Genomic DNA, 19,687 nt, shown 5'->3' with positions numbered 1-19,687 from the left:
TTGTTTGTTAACACCTCACAGGAAGATATTGTTGTGCGACGCAATGCCAATCAGCGGATGCTATACTAAGTAATGTATAATTATTACTAATTTAAGATCCTATAGAAAGCACTACTGTTGAGAGGATAAACTCTTAATGGAATGGAATAAATTTGTGGTAGGCGTCTGGTTCAGAATGAGATGTAGAAGCAATGAGATTGCTTAAAAAAAGGATAGTTACATTTTATCTAAATGCTTTTGTACATCATGCAGACGAGAAAGCATAAATTAAATCTAACCGATAATGCGTTGCACGACCAACTAAAGCGGAGGTCATTTCTTGACTGCTTTTTCTTCGTGTTTTAATGTTCCCGTTAATACATTTTTATTAAAACAAGGGTGCTCAACCCGTCAATCGCAATCGACCGACCAATCGCCATGGCTTTATGAGTCGATCTTTCAAATTCTTTGTCCTAAATCTGCGGAAATGAGCTGTTTTTGTAAAATGTCAGTTTTTTGACAATGCGTGTTTTGCACAGTATTTTTCTCGTGCCGCATTGGGACGACTACTGTAAGGTGGTACCATTTCATCTTTGTACTTCTTAGATTAATAACACAGTCTTAAGAGAAATGATGTTTTATTCAATATTATCACCATTTCTTGTCCTAACATTGACTTTCATTTTTACAGTGTTTCTGACAGTGAGCCACTATGTTAGCTGGAGGGTGCTAATACAGTGATGCCATTGACCGGTCGCCATTACGACTGCCTTAGGCCCAATTCACTCAGATGTGGCGCAGTGCGGATGCCTGGCGGGGACACGACACCTCCACATGAACAAATTAAGTAATTCACACACACCATGTTTACTTGTGAGAAATTTTCGGAAAGACGAAAACTGATTTGGGAAATCGTTTTTTGCTCTCATGTTAGAAGTAGGGTAGTGGGGTTCTCGGTGCAATTTTGATATCAAATTGATATGCAAATTAATTAAATTGATCAATTAATCCCCCCACCCCCACTCCCGACCACGCCTACCCCTGCCCCCGGATGATGTCACGTGTTTTTCTCAGCTGCATGTGTGCCTCAGCCTCCTTCTCCCCCTCCCCCCTCCCCCAACCCCAACTCCCAACTCTCCCCCCAACCTACCATATTGATGGGAATTTCGAATTTTGACTGGAATTTCGAATTTTGGCGGGAATTTCTAGGTCCCAGGGCTGTGCTGGATAAGATGGACATATGTCGTTATTTAAACAATTTGAGGCAGTGCCTCCATCCGGTGTGTTCACCATGGGGTCCAGAGTGCAATTGACATAGTACACAGCACTGCCTCTAGAGGGCGCCATCATCCCTCCAGTGACGTAATATAAGCTGCAGGTCAGAAGAGGAAAAATAGTGGGAAAACGACTCAGCCTGTACTGGGCTGGTGGAGACAGGAAGTTAGTACTCGATTTATTTATGGAACAATTTATTTAGGGACGGATTTCACGTAGTTAATTTACTATGTTGATACAAAACACTCTCCCTGATGTTCTTGGGGTCACAATATACAGGGAGTTACAAAAAGGTACGACCAAACTTTCAGGAAACATTCCTCTCACACAAAGAAAGAAAATACGTTATGTGGACATGTATCTGGAAACACTTACTTTCCATGTTAGAGCTCATTTTATTACTTCTCTTCAAATCACATTAATCACGGAATGGAAACACACAGCAACAGAACATACCAGCGTGACTTTAAACACTTTGTTACAGGAAATGTTCAAAATGTCCTCCGTTAGCGAGGATACATTCATCCACCCTCCATCGCATGGAATCCCTGATGCGCTGATGCAGCCCTGGAGAATGGCGTATTGTATCACAGCTGTCCACAATACGAGCGCATCAGGGAGCTTGATGCTAGTACTGTAGAGCATTTGGTACCAGGGTTGCCCCCATAAATGAAATTCAAGAGGGTTGAGGTCAAGAGAGCGTGGAGGTCATGGAATTGGTCCACCTCTACCAATCCATTGGTCACCGAATCTGTTGTTGAGAAGCGTACGAACACTTCGACTGAAATGTGCAGGAGCTCCATCGTGCATGAACCACATGTTGTCTCGTACTTGTAAAGACACATGTTCTAGCAGCACAGGTAGAGTATCCCGTATGAAATCATGATAACGTGCTCTATTGAGCGTAGGTGGAAGAACATGGGGCCCAATCAAGACATCACCAACAATGCCTGCCCAAACGTTAACAGAAAATCTATGTTGATGACGTGATTGCACAATTGCGTGCGGATTCTCGTCAGCCCATACATGTTGATTGTGAAAATTTACAATTTGATCACGTTGGAATGAAGCCTCATCCGTAAAGAGAACATTTGCACTGAAATGAGGATTGACACATTGTTGGATGAACCATTCGCAGAAGTATACCCGTGGAGGCCAATCAGCTGCTGATAATGCCTGCACATGCTGTACATGGTACGGAAACAACTGGTTCTCCCGTAGCACTCTCCATACAGTGACGTGGTCAACGTTACCTTGTACACCAGCAACTTCTCTGACGCTGACATTAGGCTGCACGAAGAATTGCCTCGTCCATTGCAGGTGTCCTCGTCGTTCTAGGACGTCCCCATTGGCGAGTCATAGGCTGGAATGTTCCGTGCTCCCTAAGACACCGATCAATTGCTTCGAACGTCTTCCTGTCGGGGCACCTTCGTTCTGGAAATCTGTCTCGATACAAACGTACCGCGCCACGGCTATTGCCCCGTGCTAATCCATACATCAAATGGTCATCTGCCAACTCCGTATTTGTAAACATTGCACTGACTGCAAAACCACGTTCGTGATGAACACTAACCTGTTGATGCTACGTACTGATGTGCTTGATGCTAGTACTGTAGAGCAATGAGTCGCATGTCAACACAAGCACCGAAGTCAACATTACCTTCCTTCAATTAGGCCAACTGGCGGTGAGTCGAGGAAGTACAGTACATACTGACGAATCTAAAATGAGCTCTAATATGGAAAGTAAGCTTTTCCGGACACATGTCCACATAACATGTTTTCTTTATTTGTGTGTGAGGAATGTTTCCTGAGAGTTTGGCCGTACCTTTTTGTAACACCTTGTACAGTTTACAGACCTGTAAACTACTCGTAAGGGATTTTCTCTGCCTCGTGATGACTGGGTGTTGTGTGATGGCCTTAGGTTAGTTAGGTTTAAGTAGTTCTAAGTTCTAGGGGACTGATGACCATAGATGTTAAGTCCTATAGTGCTCAGAGCCATTTCAACCATTTTTGAACTACTCGTAAATCACCGAAATAATGCAGTACACTGATGTGCGGACACAAAAACGACTCGTAAATTATCGAAATAATGCACTGCACAGCCTACATACATGTTCACAAAATAATGCAATACACTGATAATGCTCTGCAAAAACTCTCACAACGCTTAAACAGCCGAAATAATGCAGTGCACAAACACTGACTGCATGTAGAAATGCTTTCGAACTATCATTACGAAATTCAACCACGACACATGAGCGATCTATTTCCTACAGAGGTCCAAGGCAGTATGATGACTGACTGTGTCAGACACACACGCGAGCCCTGCCTGTCCGCCTGTCCCACAGGCGAGACGCTTCTGACTGACGCCTGTGTTGTGAACGACGACTCATCGAGAGGTTCTATACGTGACAGCTCTATGACCTGGCCTAATTGCCGAGCGAGATGTTTTCATAGCGATCCACCCTTGCAGGCACGGCGAAAAGGTAGTCAGTGTTATACTGACATTTCATTTCTATGTAAATGACAGCCAAGTCTTCCTCTGGACACACCATCGAAATCTTTTGCACTGCTTTCAGAAACTGTTTACGAAAATATCCCAGAATAACACAGTACCCATTCTTCCTAGCGACCCTAAAGAGACAGACTGTCATTTACGTATCACACCTTCCCGTAAATCATAAAGTGCTGCCCAAATTGCTAACAATCACTTTTCTTGTAGGAGCTTTCATGGAGTCTCAGCTTGTCTCCATGGAAATTCTTGTCCTGGCAGGAGAGACTGTTCAAAACATGGATCAGCACACGTTATCAACGTCAGTGGCGGCTTGCGTTCAAGGAACAAAAGCATGGCACAGCTAAAAGGTTATCAGTGTTATACACACGTCTCATGTCGATGTAGCTGACAGCCAAATCTCCCTCTGAACAGACGCATGCTATAGAAATCTTTTGAACTGCTTTCGGAAACTGGTCACGAAAATATCCCAGAATAACACTGTATGCATTCTTCCTGATGGTCCTAACGAGACATCACATGTTCCCTTCATGGAAATGGTCATGTCCTACTGTCAACATACGTGTCAGAAACGTTAAATGTGCTCACAACTAAAAGCCTTCATCATGTCTGTGCACACTTGCGAAAACACCATTAATCATAAATCATTCTTGTTACTTGGAGAGAGAGACAGAGAGAGAGAGACAGAGAGAGAGAGAGAGAGACAATGGCCGCATCAAGCCCTTCCAGTAATAGTGACGTTTGGTAAAAGCTTCTCATTGGCTGTCAGTTCAAATGAACCTCTCTCATTGGTCCCCTCGGTCTGTGTATAAACCCACAACCAACCCCAATCGTCCTCAGTCCGCTGCTGTCCGCCTTGTTGTGCATTCCATCGTGTCTGTGTGTTTATTTGTTCTTTTCTGTGCGCAATATGAAGACAGGTGGCTGCAGCAACGTTTCAGAGTGTAGTATCAAGAGGCTTAAAGTTCTGGAGACAGGATTACCAAGTAAGTAAATAGTTTCGTGTGTATGATAAATTGGCCTTATTAATTCCGTCTTCTTGTTATAGCAAAACTCCAGGATTTTGTCTTGGAGTGTGAGGAGAGACAGAAGGGGGCTGGACCATGACAGACTCTGGAAGTCCAGCCTCCTGTGTTGGGTTCACAGCCTGAATTGCCTTGTGAAAACAATTTTCATTGTAATTTGTTCTTGTATAGTAGCTATTCAAATTTGTCTTATTTCATACTTATTTTTTAGTTCCTCTAGCTCACGTGAAGCAAATTCAAATTGAGCTGGAGGCACTGCTGGGGGCTGAAAACAACTATCTACTGCAGCAGCAGCAATGCTACGTGGAACAGCCTCCAGCTGTGGATAAACAACAACAACAACACTCACGTAAGTAGAGAAAAAAATATCCATGTGTGATCTTTCTGTCTAACTTGACATTCAAAATAAATAAAATTATGTCTCGTCCTGTTACATGAACAGCTCTAGAGGACTTCGATTTGTTGGACAGGTAGCTGGAGGCTGTTCATCACCAGATATAGCAACAGCCTCCAGCAAATAATGAGATGCCCAAGCATCATACTTGTAGCTTTAAAACATGATTAAATGCCTCTAATAGTATATCAAGTTTTTTCTGTAACAGACTGGTTTATATATCTTGTTTGTTGTTGCTGTAGGCGAGACGGATGAGGACAGACAAAGGCGCTCTGATCTGGCTCTACTAGATGATGATTAAGATGACTTCTTTGAGGGTGCAATGTAGTCGCCCGATCAAGTGTTATTGCCCTGGAGCCTGAGCGAAAAAGGTAGTTACTCACTCTGCTTATAACCATAACAATTATTTATTTTATCTCCTCTTCAACAGTGGTCGCATCTGAACAACCTCAACACAGTGTGGTGCGAATACCGGTGGCGGCTAAACCGTCTTCCGCGCCTAAACTTATAAGGGCGCCGCTACTCGCTGTGCGGGAAGCCTCTGCGGTCGCCACCGCCCCGGCACCCCCGCTCTGAAGTCCGTGTGCCAAGCAACAAACCACAGCTCCTCAAGTTACCGGGTCGGGGTTACAACAACATCGGGAGCCGTTGCTGCAGCCTGGCTGTTCCCATCGCGCTGACCCGGTAACACCGCAGCATCCTCCTCTTTCATCATCATCATCATATGAGCCTTGTCGGAATCCACATACATGCAAGGTATGTGTACCTAGATGCATACATCTCCACTCTGAAGGCGCCTCATCTCCAGCGCCCTCATCCATCAGCTGGACGCAGTCGTCATCTAGCTGTAGTATTATTAATGACAAAGAACTAGAGATGGGCAAAACTGTTCTTTTCAGAGATCGGATCAGAACTGTTCACTCCCTGAAATGAATTAGCTCTTTTTCATGACTCACCACTCATTTACAATAGAAAATAAATGGAAGGCACATTGCCCTTTAAACTTGGTTTATTCCTGTACTATACCTGTATTTTGATCTTATTTGATCCTATTTTGAAGTAGCACAGATAATGAGTAAGAATTTTGTATTGTTTATTGAAATTTCCACGATATGACAAAGTTTTTGATTATTGATTTATTTTGCACTATCGTAGTTTTTTGGGTGATTGGAAAATGTTGTAACTTGAGATTTACATTAAAAATATATTTGGCTATAATGTATTAAAATTTCATTAACCTCATACAAATACATCGCAAGCCATATATTTTTAAAGTGAACATTTCCTTCCGAAGACGCCTAAAATCGCAAAATCCGTACCAGAATAAGAAAAAAATATATAAATTTTACTGTAAAACGAAAGTGCTGCATATAGCCTTACGCAGAATAAAACAAGGAAAATATTGGTGTATCACATTTTGCGATACGTTTATCAGTTAATTCGTAGTTAAAGCGTAAAAATTCGAGTGTCCATAATAAAAATCCTATAGTAAGAGGAGTCGTCAAGAACCTAATCTGATCAGTTTAAACAAATAAAAATAAAATAAAAACAAATGATGTATACATAACATAATAATGTAATATACATAGCGGTATTACTACGAAGAACAATATCCAGTAGAGACGAACTCCGATGCAGAAGCACTGAGTCAAGGAGGTCGAGCCACGAGCTGTATTACTGCGTGAGCTAAAACCGCAGAGACCAGAGTGACACCTGAGTTGCTTTGCTCAACGCTCTGGCTAGAGTCGAGAACGGTGGGGTGAGCGTTGAGCGGGCGAGTTCCGAGGGTGGGGGGAGCAGTGAACCGCCACCACTCACCCGCACTGAGACAAATCGTCCGTTTCCTTGCGAGCAGGTTGTTGTAAGTAGTTCCTATGTTATCCGCTAGGTGGCTCTCTGTCCTGTTGCTCGCATCAACTGCCCAGAGGACAGGACATGCGACTGAAACGATCGCTGACAGAGTGCGATGCGAAGTTAAGCTGCGCCAGACACTGTACGCGGCAGACGACGCACAGAGACAGCATGGCATATGTGAAACACAAAATCCAATGGGGCACTGCACAAAGCAGGCAGCCAAGGTAGAAGCAGGGCAGAGGCCGCCGCCGGCTGTGTTGTGTGGTGTGCACTGTGATCTGACCAGCAGAGGCGCCGCTGATATGCTCCGTCTCTCTCTCTCTCTCTCTCTCTCTCTCTCTCTCTCTCTCTGCCGTGGGAAACGTTTGGAGCTACCGTTCTTTTTTTCTGAATCACTGATTGTTCACACCTTTGAAAGATTCAACTCTATGAATCAGTTCAGGAGCAGATCCCCCATCTCTACAAAGAACCTACGGCTAGCATTAGTGCTTTATCCCATTCTGTTAGTGAAGGACATCAGATTAGTGGCATCATGGCCCCTCTGTAATACCTGGAGGTTGATAGAACCTTTGAGGGGCGTATCCCATTTAATAGAATAGAGAATCCGGCTGGGGGTATCATGATCCAGCCAGGTTCCTAGAAGCATGCTTCCCACTGTTAGAGTCAGAGCTCCTGAAAGCCCTGGACGATCCAAGATATACTGCCGTTATATGTAATGCAGTGCTCTGCTGCGAGCTGACCCACCCACCCAAACAACAGGGTGCTGCTGAAGAGAAACATTACATCTGGGGTGACAGTGGCGTTATACCTCGGAGTACATCAATGACCGAGAGGTATCGTGAAACCACCTAGGAAGCTATACTGGCGTGATTTTCCGAGATGGAAGTAAGAGAGTCAGCTAAAGCACTCAGCCAAATACCACACGCCATCATCGTATGAGCCTTGTCGGAATCCACATACATACAAGGTATGTGTACCTAGATGCATACCCCTCCACCCTGAAGGCGCCTCATCCCCAGTGCCCTCATCCTCAAGCTGGATGCAGTCGTTACCTAGCTGTAGTATTATTAATGACAAAGAACCTATGGCTAGCGGTAATGCTTTGTCCCGTCCTGATAGTGAAGGATTAGCAGCATCATGGCCCCTCTATAATTCCTGGAGGTTTCTAGGGCCTTTGAGCGGCGTATCCCCTTTAATAGAATAGAGAATCCGGCTGGGGGTATCGTGACCCAGTCAGGATCCTAGAAGCATGCCTCCCACTGTTAGAGGCAGAGCTGACCCACCCACCCAAACAACAGGGTGCTGCTGAAGAGAAACATTACATCTGGGGTGACAATGGCGTAATATCTCGGAGTACATCAATGACTGAGAGGTCACATGAATCCACCTGGGGTCCTATACTGGCCTGGTTTTCCGAGATGGAAGTGAGAGAGTGAGCTAAAGCACTCAGCCAAATACCACACCTCGACATCAATATTCACATCTATGATCCGTTAAACGGAGGGTCCAAAGAAAAATGAAACAAAATCCAGAGTGCACATCTGTATACGGAATTCTTAGATGTTATAACTTTGATGGTATCGAGTTCCCCACAAAGATTCATGACATACCAAAATTTGAGGCGCAAAATCCTGGAATATCGGTTTATGTTTATGGACTGAAGAAGCAGCAGATAAGCAAGCCAGATGGGCACGACAAGCATACTATATTTGGACCATTCCATTCTTCCAAATATTCAGGTGAGCATGATCTTCATTTAAACATGCTGCTCTTCTCTGAAGGTGATAAACAGCATTACATATGGATCACAGACATGTCCCGCCTTCTTTGCAGCCAATTGTCAAACCATAAAGATAAGAAACACATTTGCTTCAGGTGTCTAAATAACATTTCAGAATAAATTTAAAAAGGCATCTGGAGGACTGTGAATCCAAGGAACTGGCGCATGTTGTAATGCCTAGAGAAGGAAACAAGTTCATTAAATTCAAGAATGCTCACCTGGAACGGTGTCTGTTTGTTGTATATGCAGACTTCTAATGTCTCCTTGACCTATTACCCGCTGTGAAGGGAACCCCTTAGCCTCACATACCACCTTCACACAAAAACATGTACCGTATGCAGCATTGTACCAAACAGTATGTTCAGATGATGGTAAGGAATGAAAGAGGAAGCTGCACCGTAGAATTTTGCATAGAGCATAACTTAATCATAGCTGACACTTAGTACAAGAATCATGACAGAAGGTTGTATACATGAAAGAAGCCTGGGGACACAGGAATGTTTCAGATAGATTATATAATGGTAAGCCAGAGATTTAGGAACCAGGTTTTAAATTGTAAGACATTTCCAGGGGCAGATGTGGACTCTAGACCACAATCTATTGGTTATTAACTGTAGATCAAAACTGAAGGAACTGCAAAAAGGTGTGGATTTAAGAAGATGGGACCTTGATAAACTGAAAGAACCAGAGATTGTACAGAGTTTCAGAGAGAGCATTAGAAAATGAGTGACAAGAATGGGGGAAAGAAATACAGTATAAGAAGAATGGGTAGCTTTGAGAGATGAAATAGTGAAGGCAGCAGAGAGTCAAGTAGGTAAAAAGACGAGGGCTAGTAGAAATCCTTGGTTAACAGAATAAATATTGAATTTAATTGATGAAACGAGAAAATATAAATACGCAGTAACTGAAACGGGCAAAACAGAGTAAAAACGTTTCAAAAATGAGATCGACAGGAAGTGCAAAATGGCAAAGCAGGGATGGCTAGAGAACAAATGTAAGGATGTAGACGCACATACCACTAGGGGTAAGATAAATACTGCCTACAGGAAAATTAAAGAGACCTTTGGAGAAAAGAGAACCCTTGTATGAATATCAAGAGCTCAGATGTAAACCCAGTTCTAAGCAAAGAAGGGAAGCAGAAAGATGGAAGGAGTATGCAGAAGGTCTATACATGAGCGATGTACTTGAGGACAATATTGTGGAAATGGAAGAGGACGTAGATGAAGATGAAATGGGAGTTATGATACTGTGTTAAGAGTTTGACAGAGCACCGAAAGACCTAAGTTGAAACAAGTCCCTGGGAGTACATAACATTCCATTGGAACTACTGACAGCCTAGGGAGAGCCAGCCCTGACAAAACTGTACCATCTGGTGAGCAAGACGTATCAGACAGGCGAAATACCCTCAGACTTCAAGAAGAATATAATAATTCCAATCCCAAAGGAAGCAGGTGTAGACAGATGTGAAAATTACCGAACGATCAGTTTAATAAGTCACGGTTGCAAAATAGTAACAAGAATTCTTTAAAGATGATGGGAAAACTGGTAGAAGCCGACGTCGGGGAAGATCAGTTTGGATTCTGTAGAAATATTGGAACACATGAGGCAATACTGACTCTACGACTTATCTTACTAGATAGGTTAAGCAAAGGCAAACCTACGATTCTAGCATTTGTAGACTTAGAGAAAGCTTTTGATAATGTTGAATGGAATACTCTCTTTCAAATTCTGAAGGTGGCAGGGGTAAAATACAGGGAGTGAAAGGCTATTTACAATTTGTACAGAAACCAGATGGCAGTTACAAGAGTCGAGTGGCATGAAAGGGAAGCAGTGGTTGGGAAGGGAGTGAGACAGGATTGTAGCCTCTCCCCGATGTTATTCAATCTTCTGTATATTGAGCAAGCAGTAAAGGAAACAAAAGAAAAATTCGGAGTAGATGTTAAAATCCATGGAGAAGAAATAAAAACTTTGACGTTCGCCGATGACATTGAAATTCTGTCAGAGACAGCAAAGGACTTGGAAGAGCTGTTGAACGGAATGGACGGTGTCTTGAAAGGAGGATCTAAGATGAACATCAACAAAAGCAATACGAGGGTAATGGAATGTAGTCGAATTAAATTGGGTGATGTTGAGGGAATTAGATTAGGAACTGAGACACTTTAAGTAGTAGATGAGTTTTGCTATTTGGGGAGCAAAATAACTGCTGATGGTCGAACTAGAGAGGATATAAATGTAGACTGGCAATGGCAAGGACACCGTTTCTGAGGAAGAGAAATTTGCTAACGTTAACAGTAGATTTAAGTGTCAGGAAGTCGTTTCTGAAAATATTTGTATGGAGTGTAGCCATTTATGGAAGTGAAATATGGATGATAAATAGTTTAGACAACAAGAGAATAGACACTTTCGAAATATGGTGCTACAGAAGAATGCTGAAGATTTGATGGGTAGATCACATATCTAATGAGGAGGTAGTGAATAGAATTCGGGAGAAGAGAAATTTGTGGTACAACTAAACTAGAAGAAGGAATGAATTGGTAGCACATGTTATGAGGCATCAAGGGATCACCAATTTAGTATTGGAGGGCAGCGTGGAGGGTAAAAATCATAGAGATGAATACACTAAACAGATTCAGAAGTATGTAGGTTGCAGTAGGTACTGGGAGCTGAAGAAACTCGCATGGATGGAGTAGCATGGAGAGCTGCATCAAACCAGTCTCTGGACTGAAGACAACAACAACAACAACAACAACAACAACATGATTCAAGTCTAACCGCTATGAAACTTATGTCGGGGATAATCCTGCGGTTTGCTTGCACACTCAGCTCGAAAAACTCTCATGGGATGTTCATAGGCTTTACAGCGCCAACAACCAATGATGCGGTTAACTGTCATATTTGTGGGCTGCCGTTAGATAGAAAAGCTGAAACTCCACGTAGAGATCATTCTCATCTTAGGAGGAAGTTCCACAGTGCAGCTCACAATGCATGCAATTTGAAGTATCAGTTACCACGACTCGTACCCGTTTTCTTTCATAAGTGGGTATGATGCTCAGTTTCTAGTTGAGCAATTGGTTAATTTTGCTTAGAAAAATCAGGTCAGTGTCCCGTCTGAGAGTGTTGAGAAGCATATTTCATTCTCCAAATGAATGACACCAAAAATTACGCTCCACTTCCTTGCCACACTACGTTTTATGCAGGCGAAATTCCACAAACTCGTTGAAATTCTCCCTCAAATGGATATGCACATCACCTGATCTGCTTACCCCAAGGAGGAAAAGTTTCACCTTGTGACTAGGAAAGGAGTTTTCCCTTATGAGTATCTGGATACTAAGGCGAAACTCGATGAAACCAGACTACCCGACATTTCTGCATTTACCAGTACTCTCACAGGCCATGCCATAACTAGTGCATATTATGAGCATGCCATGAATGTCTGGAGGGAATTCAACATTCCAAATTTGTGTGAATACGCAAGACTATACATGACACCGACGTGCACTTGCTTGCGGATGTTTTTGAAAAGTTCCAGAGTATATGTATGGCCACATACTCTCTGGATCCCACCTTTTATTACACAGCACCTGGGTGGTCCCAGGACGCAATGCTTAAGAAAACGAGGTGCAGCATCGAACTTTTGACTGATGCCAATATGCTTCTCTTCTTTGAGCGTGGGATCCATGGAGGACTTTGCCAGTGTCTCCATAGATACGCCAAGGCAAATACTCCACGTATGGGTGTAGGTTTAACGCATCTCTCGATTCGAGTTATATTCTATATTTGGATGTGAATAACTTATACAAGCATGCCATGATGCAGACACTGCTCGTTGGTGGGTTTCAATGGGTGCCCGGAAACGAATTAGAGGGATTAGTTAGAAAAATATTGGGGCCAGCGGTGATTCTGAAGTAGGGTATGTGGTGGAGGCAGACCTCATATAACCTGTTAGTTTGGATGAAATGACAAGTGACTTGCTGTTATTCCATGAGGAAGCACTATCGCTAAATGGCTCTGAGCACTATGGGACTCAACTGCTGTGGTCATAAGTCCCCTAGAACTTAGAACTACTTAAACCTAACTAACCTAAGGACAGCACACAACACCCAGCCATCACGAGGCAGAGAAAATCCCTGACCCCGCCGGGAATCGAACCCGGGCACCCGTGCGTGGGAAGCGAGAACGCTACCGCACGACCACGAGATGCGGGCACACTATCGCTAAAATGATCACCACTGTTGGACACAAAAGAGGTATGTTATTCATTATCGTAATCTCCAGCCGTGTCTCAGCTTAGGAATGGAGCTAGGTAGAATCACCCGGGCTGGTTCCTTCAATTAGTCCTCCTGGTTGAAGGAGTATATTGAATACTGAAAAGAGGGTGGTCACGACTAGTGATTTTGAAAACGACTTAAAAATTAATGAATAATTCAATTTTCGGTAAAACTGTACAGAATGTGAGAAATGAACGTGATATTTTGATTAGTACTGAATGGGATGGGCGTTGGAGCATAAGAAACTGTATCGCCAGACCAAATTATAAGTGGGTCACAATTTTCAATTGTTGCTGTGGAGTGTTGAAGGTTTCAGTAGAGTTTACAAAACCAGTCTATTTGGGTACGTGCATATTGGATATCTCCAAACTCCACGGGTACCGATTCCACTATGAGTTTGCTAAAACTCGTTTCGTGGAGCCAAAGTTACTTCATATGGAAATAGACAGCTTCAGCTACTGGGTGAAGAACTGTGATCCATATGTAGTAAATAGAAGTTACAGTAATCAATTCGACACATCGGGATATGCAGCCGATAATCCTTACAGTATTGGTCCTCAGAACAAGAATGAAAGATGAGGCGGGTGGATTGCCAATTGTGGAGTTTGTGGGTCTAAGATCCAAAATGTGTGCATATTGTACAATAGATGGAGCCACTCAGAGGCGTGCTAAGGGTGTGCGATATGTGGCATCATGTGTCCTCACGGTCAAAGACTACTTGCAGTGCCTGTATGGGGGCGCTCGCGGTAATCCGCCACAACCGCCGCATTTGGTACAGCAAATTATTATTCGATCGCGAGATCATGAGGTGTACACTATGCTGCAATCTAAAGCCGGATTGTCACCTCATGACGATAAAAGAGCCATTTGTGATGATGAGATCGAAACCCTCCCACACTCACACTATTTACTTGAAGTGTGAGAAGGGGTGGGGGACTGCAATGATGTGAATGAGAGAGAGAGAGAGAGAGAGAGAGAGAGTGAGTGAGCTTGTACCTAATCGTATGGCTCTTTTATCGTAGTTTAAATATTATATGTGTGATGTATGGCGTGCCTGAATGTGTGATACTTATGCGCATCTATTTATATGCTTGTGGGTGCGTTTGAGTGTGGATGTTTGTGTAAATATGTATGCCTGTGTGTAAATATATATTTTCTAGAATGAGATTTTCACTCTGCAGCGGAGTGTGCGCTGATATGAAACTTCCTGGCAGATTAAAACTGTGTGCCCGACCGAGACACGAACTCGGGACCTTTGCCTTTCGCGGCCAAGTGCTTTACCATCTGAGCTACCGAAGCATGACTCACGCCCGGTACTCACAGCTTTACTTCTGCCAGTACCTCGTCTCCTACCTGCAGAGTGAAAATCTCATTCTGGAAACATCCCCCAGGCTGTGGCTAAGCTATGTCTCCGCTTCTGTAAAACTTGGAAGGTAGGAGACGAGGTACTGGCAGAAGTAAAGCTGTGAGTACCGGGCGTGAGTCATGCTTCGGTAGCTCAGATGGTAAAGCACTTGCCCGCGAAAAGCAAAGGTCCCGAGTTCGAGTCTCGGTCGGGCACACAGTTTTAATCTGCCAGGAAGTTTCATATATTTTCAAAATAGGTACCATAATATCTAGTCAATGCTATATAAGCAGTATGTGCTGAGGAAAAAATTAAAAACGTGCAATGTATATAAAAGGTTTAAGAAACAACCAAAATCATCAAAAAAGTTGAAAAAATGAAAATGAAGGAAAAAATAGTTTACCATATTATTTCTCACTTTTGAGCTTCATGTGCATGTGTGAGTGCATGTGTAAATAGAATAGTTTTTAAGTTTCACCTACCGCTTGCTATCCAAGTTATACTAGTTTAAGTGTGAGCTCTACCCAGTTCATCTTAGTGTAGCTGTTTGGGATGAAAATTTTAGGGTTGTCCACTTCATTGTATAATTAAATCATTTCAGCTGCTTGAGGTGGAAAATGTTTAGAGGCATCCAGTTCGAAGCATAAATTAAGTCTTTTGTTTGTTTAGAATATCACTAGTAACAGTATCAGTGTGACAGAAACTATACCTCTGCAATAGTTGTAACCAGTACTGCAATGTAAAGTACAAAAAATTTTCAATCAATACTATTATTTTTAAAAATTATGAACTTTAAATTAAAACAAATTCAAACAGTTACATGAACTGTGAATTTAAAAGCAGTATTACTTTGTGTACTGTAAAAACAACAAGATTTGTGGATGTAAAGCTGTATTACTACTGTGAGTATTTATGACTAAATAAAAAATTGTTATTCGTTACCATACGTCTTTGTTGTTATTTCACAAATCCCCACCCTTACAAAGGCTGTGCAAGATGCACAAGATATTACTTTAAATCGTGGGGGGGGGGGGGGGGGGGGGGTGACATTTAAGGTGGAGGAAAAAATATATATGTAATGATTGCATGGGATTTCGCTTATCGTGTTTCACATACAGGTTTTTGGGAAGAGGAGGCAAGTGATCGTGTTCGCTTCTAAAGACGTATAGCAGGCATGGCTGAAATTATATCTCCAGAGTCACAGGCATAGGATCTGGGCAAAGCTACATGCTATCTAAGTAGGAGATAGGTAGAAAGAAAGAAAAACACAGAATGTGAGGTAAAAAATTCATTTATTTTCATTAATACAACGTAAAAGTAATTTTACATTTTCATAAGCAGACACAACACTATTTTCACACATCTTCTTGCTCTCGAACTTTTGGATAGCAGGGCACCCGTAGAATTCCAGGTCTTGAATGGATGCAAACTTGAAGATTCGCTGCATCCATGCGATCTTCTCCTTGCCTTTGACGTAGATGATGGCCTCTGGATGATCGAATATTCGAAGTGAAGTTATCATTTCTTTATAAGGTAGACCAGTATCTTCCCAGTGGAGTTCATGTTTTAGCACAGTTCACATCCTTGAAACTCCTCGGTGATGCAATTCTTACTGAGAATGTCTCTATTTACCAGCATCTTCTGTGTATGCTATGAGTGCAACATCTTTAAATACGTTACTGTCTACAGTCATCATCATAGAAACCTTGAATGTCGACAACGACGTTCACACTGCAAGTTGTCACTGCGAAATGTTCTAAGCATGTAACAGCTCTTGGTCATTTATACAGCATACAGCAACACCAGAAAGTGGGAAATAGTTAATCACACGATCATGTAGAACTAGAGCATACGCTGCAGTGTGTTCTTGGAAATTTGATGAAGATTCAAATTCGATTTGTACATCTATCGGTCCTGATTTAATTATCTCATTCTGGTTAGAACAGTCTATCACGATGACTGGTGCCAGCTCCTTGAATTTCCATAGACTGAGTTGGCATCCTTCCTCTTCAATACGTACCTTCATACTAAGAAGCACGGAATCTTACATACATGTCGAATGCTAGACTGTGTACATTCCAATCCCACTGTAGCAGTAAATTGTCATATGGATAGAATTCGGAATTCAAGTAGACTCTGACATTAATTAAATGACAGTTGTCAAATATGGTGGAATCATTTGGTAAATTCCCCCTCCTATTCGTCTGGAATGCAAATATGATGAATCTTGGTGTTTCTAGGTTTTAATAGTTCATGTTTACCTGCTCACTGTCGGTAGCACCGGATACTCAAAAACCTCCAATGAGCGGAAAGTTAATGGCAGATATGTACCAGTATTCAGAACTTTTAAAAGCTTCAAATCCTCCTCGCCTGCCACAGTGATGTGCAGCATTTTCGATATAATTTTATTGATGATGATCTGATTCTCCTCTTGAAGTCCTTGAATGTATGACTTGCTATTTTTTGCGACCTGTACCAGAATAAGCTCCTGTTTACCATTCATAATAAATCGCTGCTTGTCCTTAAAATACTCCATAAGCATTTTTAATGGTATGCATGCAGTAAATCGGCAGTACTCTTCTGCTCTTCTGCCCATAGGCTCGTCTATGAACCATCCTGCACTTTCTAACCCATTCAAATCCGAGGGTGATGATGAGACATAAGTCTTAAGGCTTGATGCTATGCCGTCATTACGTGTATGATCAATCTCTACCCCATTAAGTTCATAATGTATTTCCTGGAACAGAAATGCCAAAGAATTGTCTGTAAGCCTTGATCCCACTGTATGACTACCATCCTTTTTCTTAAAGGATCTGTCCAACACGGATTGTACTAACAGGGAGAATATCCACTGTCTCATCAGATTTGTAAAATTTATTGGGATCCATCTCCAAAACCTGTCCCTTTGTAAAACACAGTAGTGGGCCTATTGAACCTTTCTGCTTAAAGTCATTTGAAGCATTCAACGTCCTTATATCAGATTTAAGAGTACTGATGTTTTAAAACTCCGTTTAAATCGTCAATATTGTATGCACCAGGTCCAGGTTCAATTTCTACGATTTCTTCTTTACCATTGGAATTTCCAGATGCAGTGTATTGTTAGCCTCTGCGATATTTTGGATGGTGTTGTATGTCTCCAGTCCAATCTGATCCATAATACGCAGCTCCAGATAGTCAAATGTCTGAACTGTCACTGGAAGGTATATTACGGTGGTAGGAGTCTCAACAATCTTATACCCTGTTCCAACGGATGGGAAGAATCCGTAAATTGAATGGACCAATCTATCATTGGGATATGAGTTCGTTGCAAAGTTACACACAACACGGATTGTACTGACAGGGAGAATATCCACTGTCTCATCAGATTTGTAAAATTTATTGGGATCCATCTCCAAAACCTGTCCCTTTGTAAAACACAGTAGTGGGCCTATTGAACCTTTCTGCTTAAAGTCAATCGAAGCATTCAACGTCCTTATATCAGATTTAAGACTACTGATGTTTTAAAACTTCGTTTAAATCGTCAATATCGTATGCACCAGGTTCAATTTCTATGATTTCTTCTTTGCCATTAATTTCCAGATGCAGTTTATTGTTAACCTCTGCGATATTTTCGATGGTGTTGTATGTCTCCAGTCCAATAAGCGTGATGTTCCAATCTCCAACGCTTAACTCAGTTGGTGGGAAGTAATTCGCACCTGGTACAGATGATAGTTCTTTTAATGTCAGAGTGTACGACGTTGCATCTAAACGTCGACTGGTGAATGGATGTTTCATACCCGGCCTTATATATCATTCATAAAAGTGAGAAGGAACATGATGCATAGATGACCACACAGGAATGTAAATTGTAGAACACATGTCTTCTGCCTGTGAAGTATCGTTGTAATTCTTCAGGAGGTTGCAGGCCGCTGATTGAGTGGAAATAGTAGAAGTTATTTGTATTTCTGTTTTTAACATATGCTACCCAGTGAGTTCCAGGTCCTCCTGCTAAATACAGTTTCGCAATTCCTCATTCTCCTGATTTCCCCATAGTCGTTGGTAACGTATTCCGCATAAACACACCTCGGAATGTTGAATTTCTTCGTGACAAACTTAAGCAAATCTGTATTTGTAAGCGCTCTGTCTGGTAGGACTGCTATGGGGCATTTTTTTATTTATTAAGAGACCTAGTCCTTTCTTGTATGGTTTCAAGTATAGCCTTTTTCCGATGGCTGCTGCCTCCATCATGCGGTTATGTCTCCGTGCCTCCTGCAGTTGTTCCTGAGAGCTTTGTACATTCTTGACTGTCCTGACAACAGTCGCAGCACCCCCAGCCAGTGAGTCCACAGCTGAGAGTCCGGCTAATGCAGGAATAAGGAATGGAATAATTGCACCTGCCGTCTTCGGTATTGGTAGAACCTTGCGTGGTTTAATTGAACTTTTTCTCTCACTCCTTTCCGCTTCAGGGCGCTTTTATCTGCTTACAACGCTGTCAGGATACAATTTTCATGCACCCTTTGGTTTCTTAGCGCTCTACGTGCAGCGTTCACGAGTTGGCTGAACTTCTTCGTACCCAAACCCTACTTAACTTTACCACGCATAGTTTTTTCACTGCAAATGCTGCAATGCGTTGACCTATACCAATAACCTTTCTGGCACGTATTGCCTTAGCTTTGTCAGCTAAAATTCGATCACCTGTGTGACGAGCTTTATTTTCTACATAAGCAATGTCGTGTTTCATACACGCTTCGACGAATAAATTTATTCCCTTATCACCGCGTGCTAATCATATTTGAAATAGAGGAAAGGTGCCTATTATGCGACAGTTCCCTAATATGAGACACCCCAGCTGTGCTCACGTTAGGGGTTGCACTCCGGTTGAGAGTTTCTTAAACACGTCTACTGCGTGCCAGACGACGACACAGCGAGTATGACGCCGTAGTTGAGCCGGACGCAGTACGTAGAGGTTGATACAAAATTTCTTGTGTTTGGAGTTTTTGCGACTTCGGTGTTGAGACAATATTTCAGATTAAAGGCGAGTGGATATTACTGTACTCTTTTATTGTTGTTATTTGTAATGGTATTACCTATAATTATTGGTAATTAGGTTCATTTTCCAACGAACGTTGTTAGCAAGTGCGTGGTTTTTTGTGTAAGATGGCGAAATTCCTAATATGTGATAGTATGGGTATCCAAATACGCGACAGTGTCGCATATTACGATACCTATCGCATATTGGGGGAACTCGTTCTCTCACGACTTTTTATATGTAATTT

The sequence above is a fragment of the Schistocerca cancellata genome, chromosome 10 (assembly GCF_023864275.1).
Source record: "Schistocerca cancellata isolate TAMUIC-IGC-003103 chromosome 10, iqSchCanc2.1, whole genome shotgun sequence".
Taxonomy (NCBI): domain Eukaryota; kingdom Metazoa; phylum Arthropoda; class Insecta; order Orthoptera; family Acrididae; genus Schistocerca; species Schistocerca cancellata.
This window is presented reverse-complemented; position numbering follows the sequence as displayed.